The sequence below is a fragment of the Lampris incognitus genome, chromosome 9 (genome assembly GCF_029633865.1).
Source record: "Lampris incognitus isolate fLamInc1 chromosome 9, fLamInc1.hap2, whole genome shotgun sequence".
NCBI lineage: Eukaryota > Metazoa > Chordata > Actinopteri > Lampriformes > Lampridae > Lampris > Lampris incognitus.
In genome coordinates this window covers 36,361,295-36,388,686 of record NC_079219.1, presented here as the reverse complement: position 1 = coordinate 36,388,686, position 27,392 = coordinate 36,361,295, and the positions used below count along the sequence as shown (strand labels likewise).

Below are 27,392 nucleotides of genomic sequence, written 5' to 3'. Positions count from 1 at the left end.
CAAAAAGATGAGTTTTAAGTTTGGATTTAAAGGATTCGACAGACTCCGATTGTCTGATGGCAGCAGTCAGTTTATTCCACAAAAATGGAGCCCGATAGCAAAGGGCCCTGCCACCAGCTGACTTCTTTTTAACTTTGGGTACACACAGGAGCCCTGTATTTTGAGAGCGAAGTGCTTGAGATGGCATGTAAGGTTTAAGGAGATCAGACAGGTAAGATGGAGCAAGCCCATTTAGGATTTTATAGGTCAGCAGAAGCATCTTGTATTCTGATCTAACATGGATAGGAAGCCAATGAAGGAAGGCAAGAATTGGTGTAATATGGTCAAATTTCCTAGTTTTAGTTAGGATTCTAGCAGCAGCATTCTGATCCATCTGAACACTTTTAGTACGAGAATGTGGCAGACCTGAGAACAGAACATTACAGTAATCAAGTCTGGATGATGAAACAAATGCATGTATTAGAATCTCTGCATCAGCCATGGAGAGAAAAGACCGAATTTTAGATATGCTACGTAAATGAAAAAAGGCAGTCTTGGTGATCTCTTTAATGTGCTTATCAAAGGAAAGGCTGGGATCAAACGTAACACCAAGATTTTTGGCTGCCACACTTTGTGAAACCACAGAGTTGTCGATTGTTATCGTTACTTGATCAAATTGGTGTCTGTGTCTAGCAGGGCCAATGACTAGCATCTCGGTTTTATCTGAATTTAAAAGCAGAAAGTTAAGTGACATCCAGTATTTCACAGTAGCCAAGCAGGCCTCTAAGTTAGTGATTTGAGTATGATCATCAGCCCTTATAGGCACATACAGCTGAGTGTCATCAGCATAGCAATGGAAATGTATTCCGTAACTGCGTATAATTTGGCCAAGAGGTGTAATGTAAACAGAGAAAAGTAGAGGGCCAAGTACTGAGCCCTGTGGCAAACCATGTTTAATGTCAGAAAATTTTGATATAATATTATTATAGCAGACACAATGTGTTCTTCCAGATAAGTAGGACTTAAGCCAAGAGAGAGCTAAGCCAGAGACACCAAAATTACAATTCAATCTATCCAAAAGTATACAGTGATCAATGGTGTCAAAGGCTGCACTGAGGTCCAGTAGTAGAAGCACAGAAGTGGAATCAGAGTCGATAGCCAGTAGAAGATCATTTACCACTCTGGTCAGAGCGGTTTCAGTGGAGTGACAGGGCCTGAAAGCCGACTGAAAAGGTTCATATAGATCGTTTTCTTTTATATGGGTCAAAAGTTGTTGATACACAACTCTCTCTAGTACTTTAGAGAAGAATGGATGATTAGAGACTGGCCGATAGTTATTAAGAGACCATGGATCAAGGTGCGTTTTTTTAAGTAGAGGTTTAACCACAGCTGTCTTAAAACTGCTGGGAACAATGCCAGTAGTAAGAGATAAATTAACGATGTCTAGCATTGTAGGTGCAAGAAAAGGCCAGAGGTCTTTAAAAAGTTTTGCTGGAAAGGGATCAAGTAGGCAAGCACTTGGTTTAGAAGCTGACACGGACTTAGTCAAAGTATCAAGTGAGATAGTCTCAAAAGCTGTAATAACTGGAACTGACAGTGACTCATTGTGTAGATATGAATTTAGTATGACAGGATCTGCAGGAGTAGATGGAGTTGAAGAACTAATTTTGTTTAAGATCTCCTCAACCTTATTGCAGAAAAAATCTAGAAATTCATGGGCTGTGAATGGTGAGCAGCTAATAGACGACTGCTTTTTAGTAAGTTTAGATACAGTGTCAAAGAGAAATCTGGGGTTATGTTTATTAATATTTATTAAGTGAGAGAGATACGATGTTTTTGCAGTAGATAAAGCACGCTTATATTTCAATAAACACTCGTGCCACGATAGGTAAAAAGTTTCCAATTTTGATTTTCGCCATTTACGTTCCAGTCTCCTGCAGGTCCGATTAGAGCACGTGTCTCATCATTAAACCAGGGTGTAGGCCTCTTTAGTCACCTAGCTCTGGTAGGCGACTATAATGATTAAGTAGAGGCTGAGGGCCGCCCTGATTTCTTTTTTTTTTTGGGGGGCAAGTTATAGTGTTAAATATAACCTATATCATTTTAATATCATTATTTGTTTGTTGAATAATTTCATCATTTCATTATGCTAGCAGTCATACCAACATGTACCCTGGCTCTGCCAAATGACGGAAGCTAAGCAGGTATGGGCTTGGCTAGTACTTGGATGGGCGACCTCCCAGAAAAAACTGTGTTGCTGTCGGAAGTGGTGTTGGTGGGTTAGTAGGGGGGTAGTCTTCCTTCTGGTCCTAATGAAAAAAACAACAAATATGCCCCAGGCGGCACGGTGGCACAGTGATTAGCATGGTTGCTTCAAAGCAAGAAGGTCCTGGGTTCGAACCCCGGGGTTGTCCAACCTTGGGGGTCATCCCAGGTCATCCTCTGTGTGGAGTTTGCATGTTCTCCTCATGTCCATGTGGGTTTCCGCCGGGTGTGCCGGTTTCCTCCCACAGTCCAAAGAAATGTAGGTCAGGTGAATCGGCCATACTAAATTGTCCCTAGGCGTGAATGTGTCGGCCCTGTGATAGACTGGGGGCCTGTCCAGGGTGTCTCCCTGTCTGCTGCCCAGTGACTGCTGGGATAGGCTCCAGCAACCTGCGACCCTAAGCAACTTGGATAATGGATGGATGGAAATATGCCCCAATGCCCAAGTGCGGTGATGGGGACACTGTTGTAGGAGATGCCGTCCTTTGGATGAAACGTTAAACTGAGGTCCTGACTCACTGTGGTCATTAAAGATCCCATGGCACTTATCGCAAAGAGTAGGGGGTTCCCTGACGTCCTGGCAAAATTCCAACCTGGCTCTCCATCTGGCCACCAAATCATCCCCTCATGTAATTGGCTCAATGATTCCTCTCTCTTTCCACCACAAGCTGATGTGTGGTGAGCGTTCTGACGCAAAATGGCTGCCATGCATCACCCAGGTGGGTGCTACATATTGGTGGTGGTTGAAGTGAGTTACCCCCTTCAATTGTGAAGTGCTTTGGGTGTCTAGAAAAGCACTATATAAATGTAATTATTATTATTATTATTCTCACAAAAGGGCACATTTAATAACCCCATTAACAAGTCAGCACACACAGGGTCAAGCCCCTGATAACTAGTTTTGTTTAAAAACACAGTGATGTAGTAGTAAATAAAAAGGTTTTGTAATCTCTGACCTTCAGTAAGTGATCATTGTTAGGCAACCAACAACCAATTTGGTCAGTGTTTTCAGAAAGGCATACATTTATGTATATTCCCACATAAATACATTATTATATTGTCTAATTTATATCAACTTGATACCACTTATATTGATGTATACTGTGAATTAATGAAATGGCAGATTTGAGTCATCCTTAAAAAAAGGTGGATGAACTCTGTTCGGGAAAAATATAAAGGTGTGTAAATTACATTTAGGGGTGTTTACCCTCCGCTACACACTGGTAATAAGTGATGTTGCCTGTGAAATGTGCCTCTAGATTCATGAGAGCCTGATAAGGTACCCAGTGAAAAGTTAGTTCACTGGGGCAGGACAAAGATTTTTACATTAACTTGTCTCAATTCAGCGTAAATCGACTCCCGTATTTTCACAATGTGTGTCTGGTGTGTGTCTGTGTGGGAGTCACGGCCAAACTAAAGCACTTGGGGCCTTGATTCTTTTTGGAGGTTATTGGGGATGATCAGGGGCACCTATAAAAATAGCAGAACATTAAAAATCTGCATAATATGCGGAATATGCATAAAATATGTGGAATCCCTTCATAATCCTGAGCAGTTCAACAAGATGGAGGGCTCTGGCTACGTCACGCCTCGGCTCTTTCCGCCGTTCGCACAAACCTCGCGTTCTTAGCGGGTTGCTGGATGGCCGCCGGAGACCGCGAGCAGCGTTGGAAATACAAAGCGTCCGTGAAATAAGCCACAACGTCAGAGTCGTATTTGCATGGGTCGAGCATGGGCGTATATGGCGGCTGTCACGTGAAGTGAACTCGATAAAGTTTTCTGTTTTTGAATGGAAATCAGCGCGTGCGGGCGGTTCGGGTTTCGGCGGGTCTGACGAACAATACAGTTGTCCGCTGTTGCGCGCGTGGAAGTGTCCGTGTGTCTTATCTGATGAATCACATTTAAAGGCCCAAACATACTCGGGCGGAACGTACGCGGAGCGGACTCCACGAGGAATGTCCGCAGTCATTTGGGCTTCCATAGTCGAGCGCACTTCCGCGTTGTAGTTTCCTGTAGAACTGTCCGTGTAACACTACATTACCCACAATGCTTGCGTGTTGTTTACACTCTTCTGTCATGGCGTCCGACACTGACGACGAAGAAGAGATGCTCTTGCCTGCTGGCTCTACAAGAAAATAAACTGAAGAGACGGTGGTATGTATCCTCTCTGTGACGTGTCGTACAGGTGTGGGTACTTTCGCACCTTCTACTCATATATTTTCGGAATGTGTGTGTGTGGTGTTAGTGTGTGTTAGTGTAGATAGCGGGACCGAAAACTAAAGCATTTATGATCCTAATTCTTTTTGCAGGTGGTAGGTATTGTCTCAGAGAGTAAGGGAAAAAAATCACAGAAAATTAAAATTATGCATAATTATGCATAAATATGCAAAATATGCATTTTTCTAAAAATGGCTGAAAACCACTTCTCGGCATTTCAGATGATTCTGAGCATTTGGGGGGAGGGAGTTGGAGTGGGGGGGGGGGTTAGGGGCAGGGGGAAGGTGGTTAGCTGGCAGGATGAAGAGGAGGGAGATTTAGACGGGTGGATAGCTAATAAACGTCATGATCGCCGCAACTTGGTTGCGGGTCACTTACTAGTGTTCACTATAAAGTATGGCAGATTGAGTGTAACATGTCATCGTGTGTATTAATAAATGCAGCGTTATTGCTTGCCTGCTTTTGACCAACTATAATGTTTAAGTAGAGGCCGAGGGCCAGCCCGATGTCATTTATTTGGACAAGTTACAGTGTTAAATATAATCTATATCATTTTGATATAATTTGTTTGTTACATCATTTCAGGTCTGTGAAATGTCAAATGCATTCTTTACCTTTTCTTAGAGTCAATATAAGTGGGCTAGGTGAGCGCATGTATTGTACCTGTATTTGTTTTGTGGAAAAAGGTTATTTTCTTGTGTGTGAGTAAATTTTCCTTTTACGAAGTCAGAAGACTAATCGCTTGCTAGTTGCTAATCGCTAGCTAACATTCTAAATGCTTAATATACTCTACCCATCGTATATGGAGTTCTAAATTACTACACTTGGCTAAATGGTAGAGAAGAAAGAAGACTTAGCCAAGTGTTGCCAGCGTCTAGTCTTTGTTATTTTCAAATCACCACTCTCTGCCATGTGCCAATAAAGTGTGAAAAGGTTAAGCTATGATGATGGTGGAAAAAAAACACATGATCAGAATTAATCTGCCTTGGAAACAGCATCAAAATATCAAAAAAACGATTGTCATGCTCTTAGCTCAATGTCAGTCACAATCCTCTTTAATGCTGTCACTATTCATGCAATCAATCTATTTTAAATCTAAGAATAACATGTTTCACTTACGGACTCCTCTGCCTGTCTTTTGTAGGCCTTGACTTTGAGCTGCAGTTTGTCCACTAGATCTTGCAGTCTGTTCACATTTTTCTTATCCTCTTCCGTCTTCAGAAATGGAGGGTTTTGGGGGGTGGGGTGGGGGGTTTTCATAAATCAGTCAGTCCGCAGTGAACCATTTCATTAGGAATATTATTTGATGTCTCTATGCACTGTTTTTGTAAGAAAGTCATAGGGAGGTCTCAGGCTACATGCTGTAAAGGAAGAAAATACCTGATAGGTCAGCTCCTTTACTCTCCTCTCGTACTTGCGGACTCCCTTCACAGCATCAGCTCCACGTCTCTGTTCAGTCTCGACCTCAGCCTCCAGCTCTCGTACCTGTAAAATATTATAGGCAAGAATAGAAATTAAGTAGTCTGGTTAAAAATAAATATATAAATGAATTACAGTTCTTTTCAGTTTGGGCTTGAAATGAACAGAATGAGTTGGTAGATAATGGAGATGTTGAACAGATGAAACTGCCAACACCTTTTTTATGATGGAATGAAATAACATACCCTTGTCTCCAGCTTTTGGAGCTGCTTCTTGCCACCCTTCATGGCGAGGTTTTCGGCCTCATCCAGCCAGTGCTGCAGGTCCTTTACTGTCACCTCCAGATTCTTCTTCATCCTCTCCAGGTGAGCGCTGGTATCCTGCTCCTTCTTCAGCTCCTCAGCCATCATGGCCGCCTGGAAATCCCCAGAATTCTCTTGTTACATCTTATTCCTAGTACAACCTTCACATTACATCTGTCAGTTCCCACAGAGGCCACCCAAAATTAAAACATACACCATTTAAATCTGACTACCAATGGTCAGATCAGGTTTCCAAGCAATTTTTGTCAATGCAATTATGTGCATACACATTAGTTGTCTGTCTGCGAAAATATCAGCGCACTGCAGCAAATGTAAGAGAGAGACAAGTGAGAGTAAGATGAACTCACATCGGTGATGGCTTTCTTGGCCTTTTCCTCAGCATTTCGTGCTTCCTGGATAGTATCATCCACCTCACCCTGGATCTGGACCAGGTCAGCCTCAAGCTTCTTCTTTGTGTTCAGAAGACTGATGTTCTGGATTACACAATAAAAAACAAACAAAAAGTAGATTGCTTTCCATCTATGATGTCATCACACACATCTGAGGTCAGTGGTTTAATATAACAAAACATTTTACACCTTAAAAAATATGATCAATTTATGGATGACTTACCAATAAAAATACCAAAAAAAATTAAAAAAAAAAAAAAAAACAAATTCCCAGTGGGTTTGATTGAGTTGAACATTCAGTAATACAGAGCCAAAGGTGTTTTCAAGCTCCAAAAGTACTACACAGAGATCTCTTCTCTCCCCCTTGACTGCCTGAATTTAATGCCAAATCATACCGCTTTGCTGTAAGCACCCTGAAATACCTGGAAGTCCAATTTTCTGTACCTAGATGTCAATCAACCTATTCAACTTTAAATATGCTAACAACCTCTGTGTACTTAAAGAAGGTGTTGCCTTCTACATTAAGAAGACATTCCTTCATTCATCCATTATCCAAACCACTTATCCTTACTCAGGGTCGTAGGGATGCTGGAGCCTATCCCAGCAGCCATTGGGCAGCAGGCAGGGAGACACCGTGGACAGGCCACCAGACCATCACAGCCCCCCCACACACACACACACACACACACACACATACACACACACACACATTCACACCTAGGGACAATTTAGTACGGCTGATTCATCTGACCTACATGTCTTTGGACTGTGGGAGGAAACCGGAGCCCCCGGAGGATACCCACACAGACACGGGGAGAACATGCAAACTCCACACAGAGGATGACCCGGAATGACCCCCAAGATTGGACTACCCCGGGGCTCGAACCCAGGACCTTCTTGCTGTGAGGTGACTGCGCTAACCTCTGTGCCATCGTGCCATTTATTAAGAAGACAAATAGGCCTAAACTGTCCAATCCCTACTACATCCTTCGTGTTTGCTATGAAAATGTATTTTGCTAGCACCAAGCTGTTGGAATAAGTCCCTTTTTCTGTACTCCTACCATTAACTTTCATAAATACTTCAAAATGTCAGGCACACTATTATAAAGCCTATTTGGATCCTGATTAGGAAGCCCATTGGTGTGAGGCCCTTGTACACCTCACAATAGCTTGCATCCCAATCCACTTTGGCGGGCTGGCATTAAGCTGACATTCTATATCTCTTCAGTTGGTGGGATATCTGCCGGCATCAGAAGTTCCCCAACTCTCTCACTGTCTGTGTGCACCCTGTTAAGATAGTCCTGTAGCCCCTTGCTTTCCACATTTAAACTGCCACTTTTCTCCTTGCTGAATAGCATCTTGGCAAATGTAAACAGGTCCCTAAATAATGCTGCACTTGCTCACTTGAAAGTTAATTGAACATAAAGCTGTTAGCATTTGACATTTTTGATAAATGGGGTTACACTTGACCTGAGTGAGTAATTAAACAAACCTGAGAGTGAAGAAGTCCCACACGCTCACTGGCATCCACCATCTTGCTCAGCCACTTTGCGGCCTTTCTCAGTCTGTTCGAGAGCACCTCTCAGCTCCTTAATCTCAGCCTGCATGAGAGCATTTCTGCGCTCCACTATGGCTACCTGCTCCTTCGTGTCCTCCTGGCCCCTCAGGGCATCGTCCAGGTGCAGTTGGGCATCCTGAAAACAAGGAAAAGTGGTATGTGATTGCTTCACCTACATGGGCCAACACATGCTACTGTGAGGGTGCACAAAAACAGGGTTTCTGAGTAAAGCGGCTAGCGTGACAATGCCAAAAATCTCGACAGCACAGCAGTCTTGTAGGCTTGCACTCCTTACTAAAGGTAAACATTTATAATTTCCAACTTTATATGTTGTATATTCCTCTGCATATTTGTAGCAGGGCTATCACTCCATTCACAGCCATAATACTGAGCAGTCTTCTGTGTGTCTCTGAAATGCTGGGGAAATTGTGTCTGCCGGTGCCATTCACCAGTTACGTCACTGGCAAACACTTTTCCGCACAAAATTCAGTGATGTTTCAGGGGCACAAAAAAGATTGCTCAGTGTTATGGCTGCTAATGGCGTGTTATCCTTACAACATATATTATACAGAGATAATATTGAAAACCATGATTGTTTCCCTTTAAAGCTAACTGGTTGAGCAGGCTTTTTAATGAAATACTCCAACAACTCATTCTCAAGCATAGCATATAAGCTTACCTTATTGTTCAACATATCCTCTCACTATTTAAATTCATCAAATACTTTTGGTATGAGCTTTTAGTGTGAAGAAAAAAACAAAAAAAATATACTGAAGAACATTTGCTAACACATGTCAACAATGGGAGGTTTGGGCATTGTCCACATTTATTGCTCCTAATGGTAACCCTTGATTTACTATAGTATTTTTTAAATATCAAGACACAAAATTGGATGTAGTATTTCTTGAGCCAAGGCTCCACACTTCATCTGTGCTGGCTATTTTTAAGAGGCCCTGATTTGCTGCTGACTTCAACATGGAAGACTACATATTTTAAATGGCTGCAGCTTTACTTGATGGTCTATGACTTACCTTGAGTTGTCCTTGGACATTTCTCAGCTGTTTCTGGGCTTCTGCAGCTTGACGGTTGGCATGGCTCAACTGGATCTCCATTTCATTTAAGTCTCCCTCCATCTTCTTCTTGATCCTCAGAGCGTCATTCCTGCTCCTGACCTCAGAGTCCAGGGTGCTCTGCATGGAGTCAATCACCCTCTGGCTGTTCCTCTTCATCTGCTCAATCTCTTCATCCTTTTCTGCCAGCTTCTTATCCACCTCACTTTTCACCTGGTTCAGCTCCAGCTGGACACGGAGAATCTTGGACTCCTCATGCTCCAGGGTGCCCTGAACAAAAAAATATGGCAGCACATTGAAGATACATTTGAACAAATCACCGTCTAATCCAGCAACATGATTTAATGACTTCAAGCTGAGAATGAGATCCCTTTGCATTTCTTGTACTCTATAAGTACATTTTAGTTTTTTTTAATTAATTAATAATTTACGAGAAATGGATTTGTGTTAATTCCAATATGAAAACATTGACTGAATTTTGCAGTCCTTCAAGCAATGATTCACCTCGGCTTCCTCCAAGGCTGTCTGGAGTTCAGTCTTCTCAGTCTCTACTGCCTTCTTGGCTTTTTGAAGCTCATGTATATTCTTGCCAGTCTCACCAATCTGTTCTGTCAGGTCAGAGATTTCCTCTGCAGAGCAAAAAAATATTTATAGGAGGCCACCTCAACAGCACAGTGTAGTATAAAATGAAAAAAAACAAAACAATAAAAAAACACTAAACTAACATATGTCTTACACTGAGTTACTCCCCTTGGAGGAAGGTATAAGAATATAATAAATTTAGACCTAAATGGGGGCATCCGGGTGGTGTAGCGGTCTATTCCGTTGCCTACAAACACGGGGATCGCCGGTTCAAATCCCCGTGTTACCTCCAGCTTGGTTGGGCGTCCCTACAGACACAATTGGCTGTGTCTGCGGGTGGGAAGCCGGATGTGGGTATGTGTCCTGGTCGCTGCACTAGTGCCTCCTCTCGTCGGTCGGGGCGCCTGTTTGGGGGAGAGGGGGAACTGGTGGGAATAGAGTGATCCTCCCACTTGCTACGTCCCCCTGGTGAAACTCTTCACTGTCAGGTGAAAAGAAGCGGCTGGCGACTCCACATGTATTGGAAGAGGCATGTGGTAGTCTGCAGCCGTCCCCGGATCAGCAGAGGGGGTGGCACAGTGACCGGAATGGCTCAGAAGAGTGGGATAATTGGCCGGATACAATTGGGGGGAAGGGAAAAAAAACTTAGACCTAAACAGATTACAAATCAGTGGTAAACATAGATGAATGTAGGTGAGACTCGTGATCTGTAATCACTTTCATCTGTTAAAATCCCTTGTTGTCATGTGGAGAAGATACAGATAGAACTTTTCATGTGTATTTAAGCCATAAAGTAAATGAGACAGGGGTTGTGCAAAAAGGAATGAAATATAACTGATAACTTTTCTCTCAGTTATGATTGGCTGTGATACATCTGAAGCCACTGTTAAATACCAGATAAAGTATCACCTTTGACAACCATTCATTTAAAAGCCAATATGAGAAACTTAAAAGCCCTACTTACATTGATATTTATGTTTGACTTAGCAACTAGTTTGTTCAGCTGAATAATAAGTTAAATTCTACTAAACTATGAAGTGGTACTGGTCAAGAGTTTAGTTCAAGAGTATTAGTAAGCAATATAACATTTGGGCAAAAATTGACATTTATAATGTTCATACGCTGTAGGTTCTTGTTCTCTCTCTTCGAGGTCTCCAAATGATCCAGAGCCTCCTCGTAAGAATTCTTAATTTTGAACAGCTCAGTGCTCAAAGACCTGGCCTCCTTCTGGGCCCCCTCCAGTTCAGATTGTCCCTCTTCATACTTTTGTTTCCATTCTGCAAGAACCTGGTTTAAAAAAAAACAAAAAACATAAACAAAACAAGTGACAAGTGGAAAATAACGATTTCAGGTGACATTTGAATGAAAGGTGGCAAACAGCATTTGAGTGCAGATTTTTGCACATTCCTTAATTTGTTTAGCCTATAAGAATTTCTTGGCATTAGTTATTTATGTACCTCCACTCCAAGTTACCTTATTTGTTGGAATCTAACTTATATTGTTTTATATGGAAGTTTTGTCCCCCCCTTTTTTTTTTCTCCCAAATTGTACCCAGCCAATTACCCTACCCCACTCTTCTGAGCTGTCCCAGTCAATACTCCACCCCGTATGCCGATCCAAGTTGGGCTGCAGACTACCACATGCCTCCTCTGGTACATGTGGCGTAACCAGCTGCTTCTTTTCACCTGACTGTGAGGTGTTTGGCCAGGGGAACATAGCGCGTGGGAGTATCACGCTAGTCCCCCCAATTCCTCCTCCCTCCCCTCCCAAACAGCGGAGGGACTAGTGCAGCGACCAGGACACATACCCACATCCGGCTACCCACCCACAGACATGGCCAGTTGTGACTGTAGGGATGCCCAGCTGAGCTGGAGGTAACACGGGGATTCGAACCGGCGATCCTCGTGTTGGTACGCAACGAAATAGACTGCCATGCCACCCAGATGCCCCTTATATGGAAGTTTTTAATGAAACAGTAAAATTGTGTAATGTTACAAGCAACATTGCAATGAATTAGTTCCCTACTGTAATTGATAAAAGTTTTTTTTAGTAAGAATAAATCTAAAATCTGTATTTTTTATATTTGCCATCATCTATCTTTTTATTTTTTTCTATTATAATCTTATTTCCTTCACACAGAATATTTCAATTCCAAAATTTGACCAGTTACCTTATCAAAGTTCCTCTGCTTCTTGTCAAGGTTAGCAGCCAGACCATTGGCCCTTTCCATATCAATCATGAGGTCCTCCACCTCTCCCTGTAGTCTCTGTTTGGTCTTCTCCAGAGAGGCACACTTGGAGTTCACAGCCTCAATGGATTCTTCAGCCTCCTGAAGACGCTGGGCAAGCTTCTTCCTGGAAAGGTAGAGTTAGTTTCACTTAAGACATTGTGGGTTTGACTCAATACAAAGTTGAAGAAATGAAAGGTGGTTGTGATATTGATAACCGGACATCTCCCAGCACTGTTAAGGTCATTACATGTTGCTGGTCCATGCATCAGGTTTACGATGCTGTTGCCCATGGACATTGCCGCTATTGTCATGCTGAAATATGGATTGAGGCTATAGATCAAATCTGTGAAATTCTAGGTAAGCGTTCACTTACTTGGCTTCCTCCAGCTCCTCTGTGCGTTGGATGGCATCAGTCTCATACTTTGTTCTCCACTGAGCCACCTCACTATTAGCTTTGGACATGGCACGCTGGAGCTCAGCCTTGGCTTCCTGCTCCTCCTCAAACTGCTCTCGGAGCAGATCACAGTCATGCCGCCCTGACTGAACTGCATGGGCCAGGGCATTCTTAGCCTTAAAGACAGAATTGGGAAAAAAAACAAAAACAAAAAACATTTGTATCAATTTCCTAAGAGAGTGACAAGGAAATTACAATCAACATAATCGAATTAATGTAACATTCTATCAAATGAACATATGATTGAATAACAGATAAACTGGCAAGACAAATTAAATAATAAGAAGCCAACCTATAAAAGGGTTTTTTTTGTGCAACACAGTGAGCCTGCCATACCTTGACTTCCTCTTCAATGTGCCGCTTTAGCTCCTCAATCTGCTGAGTGTAAGCCTGCTTGCCTCTAGTCAGCTGGGAGACAAGAGCCTCTTTCTCTTCTAGCTGGCGACCAAACTCCCCTAAATGAGAGCGAGTCCAGATGTTGAAGAAATTAATGTCAAGGGGCACTACTTTACCTAAAACATAATCAAGTGTCCAGTTCAATGGTGAAACACTCACCGTTCTCGGTCTGGAGTCTTGCTTTCTGTGCACTCAGGTCATTTGCTTGCCTCACAGTCTCCTCAAATTTGGCCTTAACCTCCCTCAGCTGGTCCTCAAGAGTCCTACACATTTTCTCTAGATTGCCCTGTCAACATAAAAACGGTTACTTTTCCCAACTAATGACCAAACAAGGGGATTGAGTAACATGTGTTTAAACAGAGCAAGGGAAAAGATCATGAGAGTGCTCAGGGGGTGTATATTGGCTATCTTCAAACATAACACTAAATAGAAAATTACTAATGAATTTGAGTTAGGTTTTCAAATTAATACATTTAAAAAGAAAAACAAAAAAGAAATTATCAGATACATACTTATAAGTGTGCATGGTTTGCACACTTATAAGTATCTGTCTTCCACCCTTCGTTCTTCTTGCAATGTCACTGTTCACTCCCATCCACCTGCTTTTCTGACTTTCTTCCTTTTTTTTTTTTAACCAACCTTAGCTTTGGCTACGGCCTCCATATTACTAGAGAGGTCATCAATCTCCATCTTGTACTCGCTCTTCTCCTTCTCCAGCTTCTGCTTAACTCTCTGTAGGTTGTCAATCTGCTCACCAAGCTCGGCCACACTGTCGACTTGCTTCTTGCGAAGAGCTGCAGCTGTCGCCTCATGCTGCATTGTGGACTCCTCAAGATCGCGTCTAAGTTTCTGGAACTCTGCTTCTCACTTCTTGTTCATCTCTATCTGAGCGGCAGTGGCTCCACCGGCCTCTTCCAGCCTCTCACTGATCTCCTCAAGCTCTCTGGAAAGGTCAGCCCTCTGCTTCTCCACCTTGGCCCTAGTGGCACGCTCAGCCTCAATCTCCTCCTCCAGCTCCTCAATACGAGCCTAAGAAAAGCAAGCAACGATGCAGGATGGGATGAGCTGAACTCTTCACATATGTTAAAGTGTAATGGTCTGATCACTTCTTCAAATATAGATAAATGGGCGCAGCATAAAGGCGATGACGAGAATTTGACATTGCAAGATTTGCTTTATTATTTTTTTTTTTGCACACCAGAGTACATTCTTGTCAACTTGTACAGTATGTCAGGAATATTACCTGAAGTTCCTTAATCTTCTTTTGAAGCTGAGATCCCATAGACTGCTCATCCTCAATTTTACTGAGGAGCTGGCTGGTCTCAAAGTCCTTTCTAAATGTTGAAAACATCAAATATAAGTAAAATATAGATATACAGGTTGAGTGGTACCTGTCAGGGTTTGGGGATTGTAGTTATAACTGGGGCAATCTAGAAACATGTAATATCGAAGGACTTCTGTATATTGTTGACAACCAAATTGGCATCAATTATTCACTATAGCTCTCTGACTGAAATAGAGAAGATTCTTTAGATTAGAAAATAGTTAACTTGCTTCTTTTTTTGGGGGGGGGGTTCCCCCTTTTTCTCCCTAATTGTACTTGGCCAATTGCCCCACTCTTTTGAGCCGTTCCGGTCGCTGCTCCACCCCTTCCGCTGATCTGGGTTAGGCTGCAGACTACTACATGCCTCCTCTGATACATGTCGCATAACCAGCCACTTCTTTTCACCTGACAGTGAGGCGTTTCACCAGGGGGATGTAGCGCATGAGAGGATCACACTATTCCCCCCAGTTCCCCCTCCCTCCCAGAACAGGCACCCTGACCGCCCAGCGGAGGGGCTAGTGCAGCGACCAGGACACATACCCACATCTGCCTTCCCACCCCTCAGACACAGCCAATTGTGTCTGTAGGGCCGCCCGACCTAGCCGGAGGTAACAAGGGGATTCAAACCGCTGATCCCCATGTTGGTAGGCAACGGAATAGAATGCTACGCCACCCGGATGCCCCCTAGTTAACTTACTTCTTGAGTTTCTCCTCTGACTGCTGTTTGTCATTCTCCAAATCCATTATAGATTCCTGAGCCAGTTTCAAGTCTCCCTCAAGCTTCCTTTTGGCTCTCTCAAGGTCCATGCGCAGCTTTTTCTCTTGCTCCAATGAACCTTCAAGCTGATTAAGTAAAAAAAGTTGTAGTATTGTCATATTCAAAGATAGTGTCAAAATAGCTGCATTTCCAGAAATGTGTCTTACATTATGTTATATTACACTTACATAACCTTATTAAGTACCTACTCCATAAGCTATAATATTGTCAATGACCTGAACTATTACCTTCATATTAACTTTGGAATCATTAGAATGTCATTTGATTTGTTTGTTTGGAAATGTACATGGTGACACCCACATATTAACCGACCTCTATAATGTTGTCTTCAAAAACAATCTGTGTTACTTTTTCCTTCTTTTTTTCATATCACATACAGATCTAAAAAGCATGCACACACAAAAGCAAACAATAAAATAAAGTAAATAATATAATATAATAATATAGCCAGGTCGAGCATAGGTCACTCAAATCAGCATCATCCACTAGCCAGTCAGGATAGCATCAGTCAATACATGTTTTATGCTTCATGAGTAGAAGCAGTAACTCATGACAGTATTTTATTTTTTTCCAATTCCATGCCTAAAATAATTGATACATAGCACATCTCCAGTCTGCACTACTCATTAATGGCAAACGGTGTTTACTCACATCATCGACTTGCTGTTCCAGCTTTGTCTTGGCTTTGGTCAGTGAATTGACTTTGTCTTCCTCTGCCTGCAAGTCATCCAGTGTCTGCTGGTGGGCCTCCTGAAGAGCTTTCTTCTCTTTGGTTAGCTTGGCAACGGATTCATCCTGGGAGGCCATTTCCTCGGTCAGGTTCTTAACCTAGAAAGGCGTCGGGAACATTTGCAAATATTACTACAATTATCGATCAGTTCAGAATCAGAATCAGCATACTTTATTCACCCCCAAGGGGAAAAGGGGTTCTATTACAGACACTCACGCTCTAATAACTAAAAACTAACAACATACAAAATAATAAAATAGAAACAAATAGAAACAAGAAAAACAGCTCATCTACACTGAGAATCAAACGCTATGAATTATAACTGTTTTTTGTTTTTTCTCCCCAATTGTACTTGGCCAATTACCTCACTCTTCCGAGCTGTCCAAGTCACTGCTCCACCCCCTCTGCCAATCCGGGGAGGGCTGCAGACTACCACATGTCCCCTCCAATACATGTGGAGTCACCAGCCAATTCTTTTCACCTGACAGTGAGGAGTTTCACCAGGGGGGACATGGCGTGTGGGAGGATCACGCTATTCCGCCCAGTACCCCCCCCCCTGAACAGGCACCCAGACTGACCAGAGGAGACGCTAGTGACACAACCAGGACATAAACCCACATCCAGCTTCCCAACCGCAGACACGGCCAATTTTGTCTGCAGGGACGCCTGACCAAGCCAAAGGTAACATGGGGATTCGAACCGACAATCCCCACGTTAGTAGGCAACAGAATAGACCGCTACGCTTACCGGATGTGAATTATAGCTTTTATCATAATCACTTGACATTTATGCTTTTCTTTTCTTTTTCTTTTTTTTAGCATCACTGCAGACATATGAATGTTGTCTCATGTTTAATTGGTACTTACATAAGTATATGTACACCAAAAATGTGTCTATTACAATTTACTTTTGATTTGCAGTTGAAAAAAAATTAAAAAAAATAAAGCCAAAATATAAAACTAACATAATTAATACCTTATTCTCCGTAGCATGCTTCTCCTTCTTCACTTTGGCCAGAGTAAGCTCCAAGTCATCGATGTCTTTCTTCAGTTCGGAGCACTCATCTTCCAGCTTCTGCTTCTTGGCGGTAAGCTCGGCATTGATCTCTTCTTCATCCTCCAGCCTCTCGGTCGTCTCTTTGAGCTTAGCCTCAAGCTGGATTTTGCTCTTAATGAGCCCCTCACACCTTTCCTCAGCATCTGAGAGGTTCTCACTTTCCTGTAGGTGCAGCATTTATTTGATAGCAATAAGAGAAAGGAGTATTGTTGAGGAAATAGTAACCACAGAGGTTATTTTTCATCAAATTCTGCTGCAGTTGAAGTGAGGGTGTGTAAGCATTAGTCACAGCATTTGTGAAATCATGTTGCACATCATTAAAACGAATATAAAATGTCAACAGTAATTAATATCCAAACATTGATCTAAAGCATGTTGGTGAGAAACCGCCTCCATCTGACAGTGAATATGACATATCTGTTATTGTAATCCACTTACAGCTGCAACTTGCAGTTGGAGGTCATTTTTCTCCTGCAGGAGGGAAACCATCTTCTCCTCCAGCTCCTTCTTCTTGGCCAGAGCATTGGCCAGGTCAGTCGTCATCTTCTCATAGTTTTCCTTCATCTGGGCCAACTCCTTCTCTGTTTCAGCACTCTTGAGCAGAGGTTTAATCTTGAAATACAGATGCATCCATGGCCAATTCTTCACATTCATGAAGGAGCGGATGTTGTATTGGATAGTAAAGATAGCCTCCCTGAAAACAATGAACAACAAGGAACAATAATTGTTAATTTTATATGATTATGTGCAACCAACTGGACAGCATAGCATGACCACCTAATGGAATGTACAAGAAAAAAAATTGTATAGAGGCAAACACACACACACACACACACACACACACACACACACACACACACACACACACACACACACACATATATATATATATATATCAGGAATCAGGAAATCAGGAACACTGTCATTTCACGTCATGCACTTGCATACATGAAATGAAACGAAATGCTGTTTCCCCCAGCCCCCAGCAGTACAACACTAAGACAAAAACACATCCAAAAACTACAACAACACACATATCCAAACTAACGCATGTATCGAAACTAAAAAAAAAAAAGGATCACTGTCCAAGGGAACAAACGCCAGCCAGAATGTAAGTTGGAACCGTCGGTCTGCATGGGCTAGCATTTAGCTTAGCCCACCCCCCTTCCACATCCTGTCAGACCGCCCTCTGCGTTTCCTCCTTGGGTGCAGCTCCAGGCAGGGGCCATGGTCCCCAGGCCCACCGGACGAAGCAGACCAAGCTCTCCCAAACAGAAACCCTCGACACACCTCCCCGCACTCCTCACAATGACATCAAAAACACCAGTCAACACCAGGTGAGGCCGTCGCCAGACCACCCTTGGTGTTATCGGAACTGCCGGTCTGCATGGGCTAGCAGTTAGCTTAACCTGCCCACTCTCCCAGCCGATCCAGCGCCAGCTCTCCCAGCCATCAAATGAAGACAAAACTTAGATGCAGATGTGGACAAAGACACTGCATGGACGGTACTGGGTGAGGCCCCTGCAAATATGAATTTGTGCCGCCATCTTCCAACACCAGAATTGGGTGAGGCCGCTGCAAATACAAAGTCGCGCAGCCATCTTCCCACACCGGAAGTTGAACCTACCTATCTCTCTCTCTCTCTCTCTCTCTCTCTCTCTCTCTCTCTCTCTCTCTCTCTCTCTCTCTCTCTCTCTCTCTCTCTCTCTCTCTCTCTCTCTCTCTCTCTCTCTCTCTCTCTCTCTCTCTCTCTCTCTCTCTCTCTCTCTCTCTCTCTCTCTCTCTCTCTCTCTCTCTGTGTGTGTGTATATATATATATATATATATATAATAATCCAGTGAGTCAAGTAAATTCTTTATGAGACAGTACAAGCCTATTTCAGGCCATAAGCAATCGTCAGCTGTCAATTGATGATTGCTTATGGCATGAAACAGGCTTGTACTGTCTCATAAAGAATTTACTTGACTCACTGGATTATTATATCTATATAACAAATAGATGGATAGCTAGATAGATATCCATCTATGCAGTGTCACCCAGTGCCTCCCAACCTCATATAAAGATGTTGTGTGCAACTATTTTGTTTGTCCCATTCTGAGAAAAAAGTTATCTGACTTCACTAATGAGCTCCTCTCTCTCTGATTGATGCTGTGTTAATGTGGTAATTCAGCTAGTGTGAAAACATTATATATGTTTTGGTTCTCAGTGGCCAGCATGTCTCATGTATTTTTCCACCAACCTCCTTTCCATCATCTTAACAAACTCTCTCCTCATCAGGTAACCTCTGCACAGAGCCTGAGTCATGGTCACCAGCTCAGCCAGCTTCTCATCTCTCATCTCTTCCAGCGTACCCAGCAGACCAGCCTTGAAGAACACCTGGGTCGAGGTGTACATTGGTTAATAAAGGACTACAGATTTAGGAAGACGTCTGTGTCTTGGAATCAAAAAAGCTTGGTACTTTTGGTTCTATAATATCAGAAATAAAATCTTTTTCAAAAGATGTCAAACCTTTTCAACATAATGAATTCTGTGACAATGAGCTCGTCAATGGGTGGTTTTATTGAGGAAATCACATGAATATGGTCTGAAGGGATTTCGAAGTGCATTAGAAGTGCAAACGGGATGTAGAAATGTTAAAAAGACAGTTAATTTACTTGGAATGTGCTTTTATTCAATAAAGAAAGCACATTGTTCTCAAAATTAATACTGAGTTTAACCAAATTTTTTGATAATCAAACCTGCAAAGTAACTATTGTGTTCAATTCAAATACCAATCATATCTAAATTGGGTACGGTGGGTGGACATACCAGTAACATCAGTGAACCCTATTCACATATTAAAGAATAGAAAAAAAAATGAAAAAGTTCTCACATGATGACATTACATTGTCTTGAAAAGTAAATCTGAACTGTTTAAAGCATTCAAACCTTAGTGTGTCCAAATTTGTACTGGGTGTGGTCCACATCAATGGAGCCCAAGAGTTTCTCTGAGGCTTTCTTGTTGTCTATGAACTGTCCCTCAGGGATGACACTGGCATTCAGTACTTTGTATCGTCAAGACAAAAACACTGGTTCAGATAAGGTTGCTATTACTGTTACATTGAAAGTTAATTTCTTTGTTAAGTTCAGTTACTGTCAGGGTTTCACAAACTTGTGGTTATATTTCCAAATACATTTTTTAAACTATTTTTTGGGGGGTCCCCCCCCCTTTTCTCCCCAATTGTACTTGGCTAATTACCTTATTTTCCGAGCTGTCCCGGTTGCTGCTCCACCCCCTCTGCCGATCTGGGGAGGGATGCGGACTACCACATGCCTCCTCCGATACATGTGGAGTCGCCGGCCGCTTCTTTTCACCTGACAGTGAGGAGTTTCGCCAGGGTGACGTAGCACATGGGAGGATCACGCTATTCCCCTCATTCCCCCCTTCCCCCTGAACAGGCACCCTGACCGACCAGAGGAGGCGCTAATGCAGCAACCAGGACGCATACACACATCCGACTTCCCACCCGCAGACACGGCCAATTGTGTCTGTGAGGACGGATGCCCGACCAAGTCAGAGGTAACGCGGGAATTCGAACCGGCGATCCCCGTGTTGGTAGGCAACGGAATAGACTGCTACGTTACCCAGACACCCCTATTTCCAAAACATTTGATCGTGATAGATTTTTAACAGTGTTGCCTCACATTTATGAAACATTTTCTACGTGCAAGGAAAGCTGATATTTTTGCAGGGATGTAAGATTGCAGCAAACTTATTGGTAAGTCACCTTTGCTTGAAGTCACCATAGAGGATTCTGCTTGGGAAGCCCTTTCTGCAGATTCGGATGCCCTCCAGCACACCATTACACCTCAGCTGGTGGATGACCAGGAAATTCTCCATGAGACCTTGACATAGTCAAAAACAATTACCTATAGACTGCTGGGATAGGCTCTAGCATCCCCGTGACCCGAGAGCAGGATAAGCGGTTTGGCTAATGAATGGATGGATAGTATGTCATTTGGATAGAAACCTTGTTTCTTAGTATGTATTCATGATACTTTCTTGGATGTTGAAGGAAGTGATTATAAACATCAATTTTACGTGGTTTATCAAGCTGGTTCTTCCTGATTACAGGTGTTTTGTAGAATTTGACCTGTGTATGCAGGAAAATGTGTTTATATGAATCATTCATGTTTATTTTTATTTTTTTCTCACCTGGGGTCTTGGTTTCATTGGGAATCAGGCATCGAACAAAATGAGGGTGAGTGCTCCTCAAATTGGTCATCAGCTTGCCCAAATTCTCCTATGAATATAATCAATCACACAATCAGAACTGGAAGTCAGGAGTAATAAAGTTTATATTCCATCAACATGGCTGTCATTATCTTTCGTATAAATACTCAGTATCCTGCAGAAGACCTGTGACCCCAATTTTGCCTGTTTCACTTGTCTGACTGTAAATTACACTTGTCACTTTCTGACGTTTGGTAAATGACCAGAACATTGACATATGTTATAAAATGTCAAAATAAATGAATATTACAATATGCAAATGTTTACTAGTTTTTCATAAATTTTAGAAATGACATGGTGCAATCACAAGGTTTCTGTTAGACACTGACAAAATGAAACCGTAACTGGAAGAGACAAAGCGTCAGACAGGGATGCCAGCACCAAAGCCTTAGCTCATTATCAACCAGAAATATAAAAAGTGTATATGGTTCGTACTCTGAAGAGAGCAGACACAGTCTGGAAGGAACCACCCTTCTTCTTTCCACCACCACCACCTCCCTTCTTTCCACCTCCTTTGGCTGCAGCAGTATCTGTTTAAAAAAGACAAGATCCTGTTTTACCGATCATCAGTATTTGAGACAATACTGTTGTTAAAAATGTGTTTTGCTTTGTTTGTTTGTTTTTTTTTAAGATGAATACATTTCACATGCATTTTATAGAGTGCTGTGTTAATTATAGGTATGTGTTGTATTTTGGGGCGGTATGGTTTAGGAGGCGGCACGGTGGCGCAGTGGTTGATTAGCGCAGTTGCCTCACAGCAAGAACATCCTGGGTTCGAACCCTGGGGTTGTCCAACCTTGAGGGTCATCCCAGGTTGTCCTCTGTGTGGAGTTTGCATGTTTTCCCTGTGTCTGCATGGGTTTCCTCCGTGTGCTCCGGTTTCCTCCACAGTCCAAAGACATGTAGGTCAGGTGAATCAGCCGTACTAAATTGTCCCTAGGTGTGAATATTTTGGTCCTGTGATGGACTGGCAGCCTGTCCAGTGTCTCCACACCTGCCACCCATTGACTGCTGGGATAGGCTCCAGCATCCCCACGACCCCAATTGGGATAAGCGGCTTGGATAATGGATGGATGGCTTAGGAGGTATAGCGGGTCGTCTAGTAATCAGAAGGTTGCCCTGTTCAATCCCCAGCTCCTTTGGAGAGCATATTGAAGTGTCCTTGAGCAAGACACTGAACCCCTAACTGCTCCTAATCAGCAGGTTGGCATCTTGCATGACAGCCTCCACCATCAATATATGAATGTGTGTGTGAATGGATGAATGTGAGGCGTACACTGTAAAGCATTTTGAGTGGTTGGTAGACTAGAAAAGTCTATACAGATGCTGTCCATTTACCATTTATATTGAATAAGATCAGCCATGTTCCACGCTTGTTAGCCTTTAATGCATATAAAAGTGAATCGCACTGTTTGGATCGATTAACGTGTATTGTGACCTTACCCTCGGCTGAAGCATGAGATGCATACAGGTAAGCCAGCAGCTTTACAGACGACTTCTGGTAAAGCTGAACCACAGACTCATTCAGTGGGTCCTTGTTCTTGTCCAACCAGCCAGTGATATTGTAGTCGACCGTGCCGGCGTAATGGACCAGGGAGAAGTGAGCCTCAGTCTTGCCCTTGGCTGGCTTGGGCTTCTCAAAAGCCTTCGTCTTGCCAAGGTGCTGGTCATGCAGCTTATTCTTGAAAGAGGTATCCGAGGCCTTGGGGAACATGCACTCCTCTTCAAGAATGGAAAAGATGCCCATTGGCTAATGTGCACAGAGAGAGAGTGAGAGAGATGGACAGACAGACAGACAGAGAGAAGGGGGGGGGGGGAGAGGGAGAAAGAGAGTGCCAAGATATCCGTTGTATGTTTGGCAAACATACAAAGGTAGAATAAGATAGAGAGTAGTCTAAACTTGATCATTAACAAAGGGAGAGAGGGGAATTTTACTAAATATGTGAGTAGAAAAATCGATAATTTAGACCTCCCAAAGATTCTTTTTTTTAACTACCTTCTCAATAAGCTCAATGCAGGCAGCCAAGTCCATGCCAAAGTCAATGAACTCCCAATGAATGCCTTCTTTCTTATATTCCTCTTGCTCCAGCACAAACATGTGGTGGTTGAAGAACTGTTGCAGTTTCTCATTTGTGAAATTGATGCAGAGTTGTTCCAAGCTGTTGAACTAGAATAAATGGAAAATGAAATTAACTGATTGTCCAAGAAAAAAAAGAAAAAAAAGTATTGTAGGGTTATTCTTATATTCACTACTAGAATAAGTTGAAGAATCAGCAAATAAATAAGAAACAGACAAATAAATAAAAAGGTAAAATAAAAAGGTCAATATTTTTCCAGGTTTTAAATGACAATAATGGTTGACATGTTCTCAAATACTTAAATACTCCACAAATACCCCAGCTAAAAAGGTTGCTTGAAGAGACTCCAATTTTTAGTCATTTTAGTTTTCCTGTACTCAAGTGAGGGTTACAGAGCTTAAAAATGTAAATTAAGTTAAAAGTTAAAGAGTTAAGAGCAAACCAGAGTTAAAGGGAAGGTTTACAACATGGTTGTGAGACCAGCTATATTGTATGGTTTGGAGACAGTGGCACTGACGGAAAGACAGGAGGTGGAGCAGGAGGTGGCAGAGTTGAAGGTGCTAAGAGTTTCATTGGGAGTGATGAAGAAGGACAGGATTAGGAAAGATTAGAGGGACAGCTCAGGTTGGACGGTTTGGAGACAAAGCAAGAGAGGCAAGATTGAGATGGCTTGGACATGTGTGGAGGAGAGATGCTGGGTATGTTGGGAGAAGGATGCTGAATATGGAGCTGCCAGGAAAGAGGAAAAGAGGAAGGCCAAAGAGGAGGTTTATGAATGTGGTGAGGGAGGACATGCAGGTGGCTGGTGTGACAGAGGGAGATGCAGAGGACAGGAAGAGATCGAAACAGATGAGCCACTGTGGCGATCCCTAATGGGAACAGCCGAAAGTAGTAGTAGTAGTCGTAGTAGTAGTAGTTTTCCTGTACTCACATCAAAGATCTCAAAGCCAGCGATATCCAGCACGCCAATGAAGAACTGTCTTGGCTGCCTTGTGTCCAGCATCTCGTTGATACGGACGACCATCCACAAGAACATCTTCTCATAGACAGACTTGCAGAGAGCCATGGTGGCATTGTTAACCTAGAAAGACAGATTCAGTACTTTATTCATCTTCTCTGTTAAAGATGACGCTTAGAGGATTCAGCTGAGAATCTGAGCACGGCCAGAAAAATAACACGAGCAGAAAATAACAGTATAATATAACAATAATGGAACAAATTGCAGCACTATTTGTAGGAAAGGTGCAGAGTTGTACATCTGTCGTGCTGTCTTTTGTAATGTAAAAGCTGGCCTTTCCAAGAATTTTCAAGATAAACAGACAATGAACAATGCTGAATTGTATCGTATTGTCACTTTCTCTTTTTTCAGCACTTCTGTTGGCAGACTGACTGAAAAATTGATACTGGTATCATATATTGTACCACATCTTTTGATGGGGTGTCCTTGTAGCTGCACATTACATTCACATTAAAATACAATGTGCTTTGCATTATACATAATTCTATATATTCATATGTATTGATTTCACCATAAAATACAAAGTCCACGTCCCCGACTAGATAAGCAGGATGAAGGGATGGTTGCTGGATGGAAGGAGAAGTATATTCATAATAAATGTTTCAGTGTAATTTACCTGTGGCACAGTCTGACCCTTGGTTACAAACTCATTGCCGACCTTCACTCTGGGGTAGCACAGGGCTTTGAGCATATCAGCAGAGTTCAAGCCCATCAGATAGGCAATTTTATCAGCATCTGATACAGAAAAAGAAGTATTCCTCTTTTTTTTTTAGTTTGTAGGTACAAAAGTGCAAATCTTATCCTTGTTAAAAGGAACAGGTTGATTAATGGATAATAACCTTTTGTGCCATCGGGCTCGGCCTGCTCCTCACGCTGCTTCTGCTTGAACTTCATGTTCCCATGATGCATCACAGCACCGGTCAGCTTGTAGATGCCCATCTTCTCCTCGGCAGTGAAGCCCAAGACATCAATGGCAGTCTACGGTTCAGAGAAAAAACAGAGAAAAAGTCCTCCCCAATTGCACTTGGCCAATAACCTCACTCTCTGAGCCGTCCCGGTCACTGCTCCACCTCCTCTGCCGTTCCGGGGAGGGCGGGAGACTACCACATGCCTCCCCGATACATGTGGAGTCACCACCGCTTCTTTTCACCTGACAGCGAAGAGTTTCGCCAGGGAGACATTGCATGTGGGAAAATCACGCTATTCCCCCCAGTTCCCCCTCCCCCCTGATCAGGCACCCCGACCGACCAGAGGAGGCGCTAATGCAGCGACCAGCCCCCCCCCGCAGACACGGCCATTTGTGTCTGTAGGGATGCCTGACCAAGCCGGAGGTAACACAGGATTTTGAACCAGTGATCCCCGTGTTGGTGAGCAATGGAATAGACTGCTATGCTAACTGGATGCCCCAAAATTAGCAAATTTTAAATCCTAAGCATTTCACTCTGAAACCTGAAAACACTATTTAATTTCTACTCTTTTCTCTTACAATCACTGCTCATTTCATATAATCATTTGATTTTCAAAATATTAAGTGTAGTGGATCATATTATTGATTTTTCTTTTCACGGTCCCAAAATGTACAAATATCCCAGTAAAATATCTTTCATTGACTTACATCTGTTGCAATGAACTCATCTGTGTCGTTGATGCTCTTCACAGTGATCTCTCCCTGGCTGATCATCTGATAGTCATAGGGGTTGGTGGTGATCAGAAGAGCGTCTACAAAGTATTATCAAGACATGTAAGAGTTAATAAGGCATTAGTGTGAATGATATTTTTCACTGTTACTATTTTTGTCGTGAAAAGTGAAAGTTTGCAAGCAACTGCCGAGAGCCAATGAGAGGGAATGACACCTCCGTCTTAGCAGAAATGATGCAATACACATCTCTCTCATATTTGCAATAGATTGTCAGGAAAAGAGGACAATAAATTACCTTTACACCTCTCTGATTGCTAAAGGAAAAAAAAAACCCTCTGTTTTTTAAATAGCCTGTCAGAATGCTATGAAGGCCAGTTTTTGTGTTTAACCGTTGTATTAACTGGAAATGCATGGTACTGTGTACCCTCACTTTTGCGTTTCTTTTTATTCTACATTTCAGGGTTAACTTTATACCCATAGAAAATATATTATTTTTGTAAATGTCTTTATGCATGCATGTCGTGTCCAGATGAACTGGTTCAACTTTTTTTAAGACTCTTTTTGTAAACAAGTAATCAAGACATCTTCCAACTATATTTATTTCTTTTCAATCAACTTATAAAAATTGTATGATAATTTATTTCGTTTTAGCCCAATTTTAGCATGGTTTTGTAATAATGCCTTGTTGACAGCAAGATGTGCTGGTAGAAAGTCCCAGATGAGGTAAATTAATTGTGTTAATGACATACAACATGTGTATCTATTAGCAAGTTTATTTTTAGGAATGAAGGGACATGTGGCATTCTAGCTGGGTTGACAGTAACGTCACGTACCAGTTGTGACATTGTGGTTCTGGGTTTGGTTGAAGTTTTTAACATGCCATAACTTCTCTCTTTCTTCATTCCCTATTACAGTATACTATGTGATACCCAGTAAAGTACAATTACCACAAGATATAGCTTCAAAAATAGTACCTCAGTATGGTTTATCTGTATCTTATTTTCTATATCTTTACTACATTGGTTATTGTGCCTGCAGCATGCCAGTCATTTACCCGGCCCTGACAAAATACCTCTTGCACAGATTTCTGCAAATTTATTCCAGATTTGGTTACTTTTGTTTTTTTACTTAATTTTTATTTAGTTTTATACAATATCACAATATATTTTCATACAACAACACTTTTCCTTTTACAGTTGTATCTATAAGTCTTCACAATGACTTTCAAATATTACGTAGGCAAACAACGAAAAAGATCCATTCCAAAGGAAAGGAATAGTCACATAAACAAGGGATCTGCTATAAACCAGAGAAACAACACATAGAAGTGGAAAGTGAGGGAAGAGAATAAAAAAGAAAAGAGAAAAAAAAACCCTCACTGTATTAGTGGATCCATGGCAGGGCCCCACCGCTTAGTAAATATACATTGTTTGAGCTTTAATAAATATGTAATTTGTTCCATATGGTAGACATCCCACACCTTTTGGATCCATAAGTTATGTGTGTGTGTGTGTGTGTGTGTGTAGGGGGGGGGTTGGTTACTTTTTGAAATAAATAATAGATAATAATGCCAAGTTTATACCTTCCACATCATTATAGATGTCGCTGTATGA

General features: G+C 42.2%; 1 pseudogene; it reads right to left on the bottom strand.

The window, feature by feature from the left end:
- Positions 1–27,392, bottom strand: part of LOC130118534 (myosin heavy chain, fast skeletal muscle-like) — a 33,101-nt pseudogene that overhangs the window by 1,447 nt on the left and 4,262 nt on the right.